Below are 7,921 nucleotides of genomic sequence, written 5' to 3' on the forward strand. Positions count from 1 at the left end.
TTTAACAAATTTCATCAGAATAAAGTTTGTGCAATTTAAAGATTTATTTATTCGTAGTGATAAATGAATTTGGTAACTAAAAAGGAAGCAAAAGATATAAGTTGAATAAAATAAGTGATGATTGAGGACTATGTTACAGTTTGTTCAATTATTGAGTTAGCTATATATGAGTAATACTCGTAAATTTTCAGGAATTTATATTTTTATTTGATAACTCAAACATATTTTTTAATATAATATTTATATGATTCTCTTAAAAGAAGGGGAGCCTTGGCGTAACTGGTAAAGTTGCTGCCATGTGACCAGGAGGTCACGGGTTCAAGCTGTGAAAACTGCCTCTTGTAGAAATGCAAGATAAGGCTGAGTACAATAGACCCTTATGATCCGGCCCTTCTCCGGACCCCTTGGCGTAGCTGGTAAAGTTGCTGCCATGTGACCAGGAGGTCACGGGTTCAAGCCGTTGAAACAGTCTCTTACAGAAATGCAAGATAAGGCTGCATACAATAGATCCTTATGATCCGGCCTTCTCCGGACCCCACGCATAGCGGTAGCTTAGTGCACCGGGCTGCCTTTTTATTTTATTTTATGATTCTCTTAAAAAAAATTATATTTAGTGATGATGGCATGGGTTTAAATAGCCGTGCGCTAAGATGGGATTTTTTCATTCCTATACACTATTTGAAACTTTATTACCCTTAATGTCCATGTTTAGTTAATTACCCCGCATAAACAAGTTTTATTTACAAAATATATACAATCCACCTTAAAAGGTTCCCAATCCATTATTTGTGCCTTCAATCAAGGGATGTAGTTACACCTTTTTCCTTTTTTATCTCCTCTTCTCTTTCCTTATTTTTCTTCTGCCTTAAAATATACTAATCAATTAAAGCTGGAGGAGTACGATTACTTGTTCAAGATGCAAATCCAACTTGCTCTCCAGATTTGTTTATAAGCACACAACTGTCTTCTTTTCCTACAAAAATTAAACCCATAAGTATGCCACCGTAAACATTTTCATAAAAGTAATAAGAATTTGTAAAGAAACAGATACGATGAAAAGCTGTCAAAATTAGTCTGAAGCTGTAGCAAGTGATTTTAATTGGGTGGATAGAACTTCAATTCTGGAAGAAGTGACGGTTAATTCAATAACAATCACTATGACCAAAATGTAAAAACAAGGAATAGAAAATTGAAGGAAAAGGACTGCTGGGTATTTATTGATTAGGCTCACCATTATTAGATATTCCTCCTTCTCTTTTCAATGTGGCATTTTTCCCAGTCATCCCTGGGAAAGAGTTTAGCAACAGTTATAAGTAGTAAATAATGAAAATATTGTTTTTATGTTGGGGAATTTGAAAACACATGCTCATTATAAAGCATGAGCACAAAGTGCAGGAAAATTTTACTAGAAAAAGAGTTTGAAAAATAATGTCGACGTCTTTTCGTCATATCACACCCATTCATATGTTGCACACAATTTTTTATAATTCAACCTAAAGAGCATTAGATTAACCCCAATATTAACACATCAATTTTTGAATTCGTTTATATGCACACAAGTTATTCATGGGAATTTTTTCGTACACTATTGTCGCACCCCCCTTTTTCCTCGCGGAGTCCGGGTGCCGACATTCATGGGGGAACAACTCAGTTCCTTTTGGGAATTTGGGTATTTGAATTTGAAGAGTCGCCACCTAACAGATTAAGGTGCGTTAGGGCACCTAGAGCAATTAACTCATATAACTAGTTACATTACCAGAGATTAGGGTAAGGGCTCGAAATAACCTTGAGGGAAAGGTGTTAGGCACCCCTCACGGTCCACATTGGTGGGTCCTGGCCGAACTTGATTTATGTGAATTAGTCATTTAACAAATAAATAGTTTAAGCACACATATAAGATAGAGAAATTTTGACAAGAAAGCAGTCTAAGCAAATGTAAATAAGATGAGGGAAGTCCTAGTATTGTTAGCCTATAGCATCACATATGTACAATACATAGTAAGCCTTCCTCAACTAGAGGGGTTACGCGTGGCATTGGCGCACAGGTCATCATATCCTTTACTGCCCAATTCCCTCCCCTTGTTCATAGCCTAAAGCGTTCTAGCAACCTTAAGATATATCCTATGCATGCACTACCCGTCCCTTTACCTATATAGTCCCGGAGGTATTTTAGGACTTCTAGTTAGGGTGGATCTAGACTCTCCTACGGTAATTAAAGAAGAAAACTCTAGGCGACAAACAAAACACTTAGGACTGTCAAGTAAAGAACAATTAAGGGGGCTCACATATTACCTCCACAAATAGAACAAACAAATGCACGTCTCAAACAACAATGTTTTAGTCATTTGAAAAGAGTCCTAATGACAGGATATCTAGGTGAACACAAATCAGAACATATGCAAAGCTTTATTAAAGCAGGAACCAATACCTAATCAGTTTGCCTACTGATTTTAGAGGGGGTTGCTAAATCTGGATAGTTAATCAAAAGCACAGTTTTACAGGATTTTTAATCGCCCTACAGGCTTTCCTAGGCGTGTGTCAATGATATCCTATGAGCATGATATCTAGTCGTCCATCAGAAGTGTAATAACCAGTAAAACCATTTTAAATAAACAGTTTGGTTCACTAGATCGTATGGGCATGCTTTCTAGATGTGAGGACTGATTTTAAACAATGCAGCAATTTTAAAACCTGATTGGCATGCGAGGATTGATTTTAAACTCACTAACATAGTGTCCAGAATATAAGATTGGTTTTAGACCCTACAAGCATGGTTTCTAAATGTCGAATACGCTGAACCTATTTAGCATGATTGCAGAAATTAATTCTAAACTTATAGGCATGGTATCTAGATGTGCAAGACTGATTTTTAACCTATAGGCATGGTATCTAAAATTCATGCGAATAGTCAAACAACAGTAATGATTTCTGACTGCAGGAGTGGATTTGAACCCTATAGTCATGATATCTAGAATGCACACAAGTGATGAATGTCGCAATGTCCTATAGGCATGGCTTCTAGGATGTAAACACTGATTTCAAATCCTATGGGCATGATATCTACCCATTCTCCAACAAAATATGTATAATAATCCCTCCCTGTTTACTAATTTCCCCAATATCTATTTACAAAGTAATTAATATTACAAACCAAGTGTAAAAAAATGAATTACAGGAATGATAACAGTATACAATAGGGAGCCTGGATAGGCCCAAAGCAAAACCTGGGGAACTAGGCCTTCAAACAGTCTCAAGTGCCACATCTCATAGTGCAAGAGGGGTACCCTGATGTGTCAAAGTTCCTAAAGGCCTCGGGGACCCAGGGCAGTGCTCACACCAAGGTCCTCTTAAAAAATCACCAACTTGTACAGTGTGGAGTAGCCAGCCCCAATGTGTCAAAGTTCAGAGGAGCCTCGTGGACTCCAAAGCAATGCTCACATTGGAGGGGCAATAGCCTAAGTGTTCTAGGAATTGGAGTGGATAGTGATTTACAAGGGTAGTTTTGAGAAACAGTTTCAGACTTCCAGGAAAATCAGAAGTAAACAGAATCATTCAGTTTCTGGAACCTAGGCAAAAGTTCCAGCCAAACAAACATCATTCAGAAGTAGGGTTACTTAATCCTATTAGCTGTTACTAAGTGACCAAACACAGGAGAAAGGTGGATCAAACAGCCACATGTAAAGGGTAATAAGGATTGGAGAGCAAGGTATTCAGATAGGAGATCATACTAGTAAGGAAGTAGACAAGACATAGATCTGATTTTAGGCATATGTAGACATGAAAACTTGCTGAAGGCAGAACACCTAGTTCTAACTAAAACAAAAGTCAGCATGCTATTGTAGTAAACACATGTATTGGACAAGAGTAGACATAAACACATAGGTTGAATATTAATAGACATGCTAAGAAACACATAGTGAGACATGCTATTGACTACATAGTTTTGAGCAGAAGTAGCCTCATAGATTGGACAGAAGTAGTCATGCTAACAAACACATGGATTGAACAAAAGTAACATGCTGATAACCACACAAAATTTAAACAGAAGCAGCATGCTGATAAACACACAAATTTGAACAGCAATAGCATGCTGATAAACACATATTTTAATTGAATGACAATGGTAGAGGCATACCAGTTAAGGAAGCAAAAACAGAAGGTAAAGTAGACAAGATTCAACAGCCTATCCTTGGCTTTCAGCCGGCTAGTCTAGCATTGATCACAAGCAGCAGAGAGATGAGAGGAAAGTTTTGTGTGTGTGTGCGTGAACTATTGTTCGTGTCTAGAAGAAACAGAAAGAGAGTACATATAGCACTTAGTGAGGTAAAAACAAATAAGGTAAAGAGTGAATCACCGCTCATAAAATAAGGGTAATCAAATAATTATAGAATCAAATCATGTGAGGGAGTCCGGAATAGACCCCTTAGTTAGGGGTAATCACATAACAACAACAAGAAAGGGTTAATTAGGTTAATGAATCCAAGTTACACCAAATAGGGAATCAGTAAAAATACTCAAAACCACGCCGACAACTTATTAAGGCAAGGTAGGTAAATATTGTAAATAAGGTAAAAGAAGTAATCAAATAATCAATCGAGCTTGATTGGGGATAGAAAATTAGGGAATTATACCATAAATGAGTCTAATTGAATTTCAAATAAGGCAAGAAATAGGTTTAACAGTCAACTAGGGTTAGAACCCTTAAATAAAGTAATCAGTTTCACAAATATGGCAACACGAGTAATCAGAGACCAATCAAAGGGTCAATCAACCCATAGATAGACAAGAGCGGTCAATTAAGAAACTCAGGATTGAGGAAAACAATCAGAGATCAGTAATTTAGTTTAGTAAACAAATGAAACCCTAGATAATTAGGTCAATCATTTAACTATTCAAACGAGAATGGGCAAGAGGTTGAAATCAAACACTGAGTAGTCAATCAATTGGACTAGAAACATAAACATGCGAGAAACATAAAACCTTCAGAAAATCTTTTGCCAAAATAGAAGTAGAAACCCCGGATAATTAGAAAGATACTTAGGGTTGATTAGTAGCAGGAAGATTAGGGGAACTTTGAAGAAATAGCCATGGGAACAGGAAGCAACTCAAACATGTAGAGATTCTAATAACAAAAATCAGAGAAATCAAACACTTGAAGTATCATTGCTCTAAAAATCGGCTAATAGTAAATGGATAAGAGAAAGTTAAAGAAAAATTATGAAAACTTGAAATCATTTCAAGTATGCAGAGATTCGAACAACGGATAACAAAGAACCCAAAATATAAAGTAATATAGTGCTAAAAATCGATTAATCAGTAGGGAAACAGAAGGACATTAAAGAAAAAATTGGTGACGAACTCGGAATCTCTCCAATTCTAAAAAGATCTGGAAGGATCCGTGTTTAAAAATTAGGGTTTTGAAGAAAGAGTGAAAGGGTAAAGGGAATCCAGTCTCAAACAAGAGATTTGGGCCGTAAAAGCATAGATATAGTAACACTCACAACCATAGACAGGCTCTCAGAGAGTCTTGAACTAGATCTGGTTAGATCTCTTCGAGATATTTCCAGGAAATCATAAGAACGAGCGACCAGGAGACGTAAAATATCAGTAGGAGCCTCAAACGTTCATGGAAATCCATGGATTGAGTGAGAATCGGAGGGGATAGGATTAGTTTTGGGTGGCGGCGGCTAGGGTTAGGTTTAGGTCTCAGAGAGAGTTTGAGAGATAAGGGAACGAAGGGCGGCGGAGATGGGCAAATGAGCTAGGTTAGAGGGTCGTTTGGAATTAAAAGGAAACTTTGATCGTGGACCGTTGATCTTTTAGATCAACAACCACGATTTAATGTGGTTATTGGGTCGAGTAGGTTTGATTGGGTTAGGGTCAGGTAAAAATTGGTCCTGGATAAATTTTGGGCTAATTTGGGATTGAAATTGCGCTGTTTAATTGAATAGGTCCGAATAAAAAGGGGCTATTTGTTAAATACACATTTAATCGCTAAAACAATTTTTAAAAAATAGTTAATAAATTATAAAAAATGATTTTCATGCCTAGAAATGTTTTAAAATAATTACTTAATATTGTAAAAATATAAAAGGCTATTTTCCCGTAAAATAATGTAATAATGCATGCATGGGATATAATTGCAAAATAATTGCAATTGTAACCTAAAAAGTACAAATATGACTATTTGTGCAATAATTGAAACTTAGTACAAATGCAAATGACGAAATTAAGCCACAAAATTGTTATAAAACTATTTGTGATGCAATCAGTGATTGTCTTATAAATAAAATACTGGGATAAATTAATTAAGATCTTTTAAAAATGCAAAAATTGTATGAAAAATACCAACTGATGCCAATGCATAGTTTTAAAAATATTATAGGAAAAATTGGGTATCAACGGTTGCCCCTCTTTACCCGGGAAGGATGAAAGAGTTTTCGGGGTAAAGAAATGATGGCCAATTTTGACCGAATGGGATGTTTTGAAAAATGGAGGCCGAACCCTGGTCCCTGAGCTGCCTACATATCCCTGGCTTTATAGAAATCAGGCCATGTGTAGTTCTGGATTCATCGGCGAAATATACGATAAAGTCATCCCAAGAACGGACACGAGACTTTGGAATGGGTGGAAAGATGGCTTTGGTGAGCGGTCATATTTGAGATAATTTGAAAGAATTGGAGCAGGATTGCTCCTGTGGGGTAGCGGTTGCTTATCTGGTCACTTGCAAGTAAAGAGATACTACAAGTATTTATTTGTGCAGAAATTTGAACATGATGCAGATTCCGTTCAAACCATGAGAATTGTCTTTGGACGGTTAAGGATGACATCCTCAGACCATGATGTCCTAGGCCATGAATTGTTCGGTGGGGAATTCGTAGGCCATGAAATGATGTTCTCGGGCCATGAAAATGGTGCCTCCAAACCATGATGCCTTTGAATAATGATATGCAAATTTGAGAGATCCTCAGTCCATGGCATGGTGTCTTCCAGCTATGAGGATGATGCCTTTAGACAATGACGCCTTTGGACAAGTTGGCGATATTTCAGCCCATGAGATGCGATAATATGATGCTAAAATCAACAAGACAAGGCTTAGTCTTGTGAGGTTGAGGGCAGAGCTTAGCCCGAAAGAGGAGCAAATAGATAGTGCTGGAGAGATAGTGCTTAGTCTCGGCAAATAAAGGCGATGATTGGCCTTATGCAAATAGGAGGCAGAGCTTGGCCTCATGCGAGATTCGGGACAGAGCTTAGTCCCATGCAGATGGAAGGCAGAGCTTAGCCTTATGCAGAAATGGAGGCAGGGCTTAGCCTCATGCAGGATCCGGGACAGGGCTTAGTCCCATGCAAATGGAAGGTAGAGCTTAGCCTTATACAAATATGGAGGCACGGCTTAGCCTCATGCAGATGGACACTGAGCTTAGTCTCATGCAAGATTCGGGACAGGGCTTAGTCCCATGCAAATGGAAGGCAGAGCTTAGCCTTATGCAGAAATGGAGGTAGGGCTTAGCCTCATCCAGGATTCGGGACAGGGCTTAGTCCCATGCAAATGGAAGGCAGTGCTTAGCCATATGCAGATATGGAGGCAGGGCATAGCCTCATGCAGGATTCAGGACAGGGATTAGTCCCATGCAAATGGAGACAGAGCTTAGTTTCATGCAAGATTCGGGACAGGGCTTAGTCCCATGCAAAATTGAATGCAGAGTTAGCCTTATGCAGATATGGAGGCAGGGCTTAGCCTCATGCAGGATTCGGGACAGGGCTTAGTCCTATGCAAATGCAGACAGAGCTTAGTCTTATGCAAGATTCGGGACAGGGCTTAGTCCCATGCAAATGGGAAGGCAGAGCTTAGCCTTATGCGGATACGGAGGCAGGGCTTAGCCTCATGCAGGATTCAGGACAAGGCTTAGTCCATGCAAAT

This window comes from Nicotiana attenuata, chromosome 2 (assembly GCF_001879085.1).
Source record: "Nicotiana attenuata strain UT chromosome 2, NIATTr2, whole genome shotgun sequence".
Taxonomy (NCBI): Eukaryota; Viridiplantae; Streptophyta; class Magnoliopsida; order Solanales; family Solanaceae; genus Nicotiana; species Nicotiana attenuata.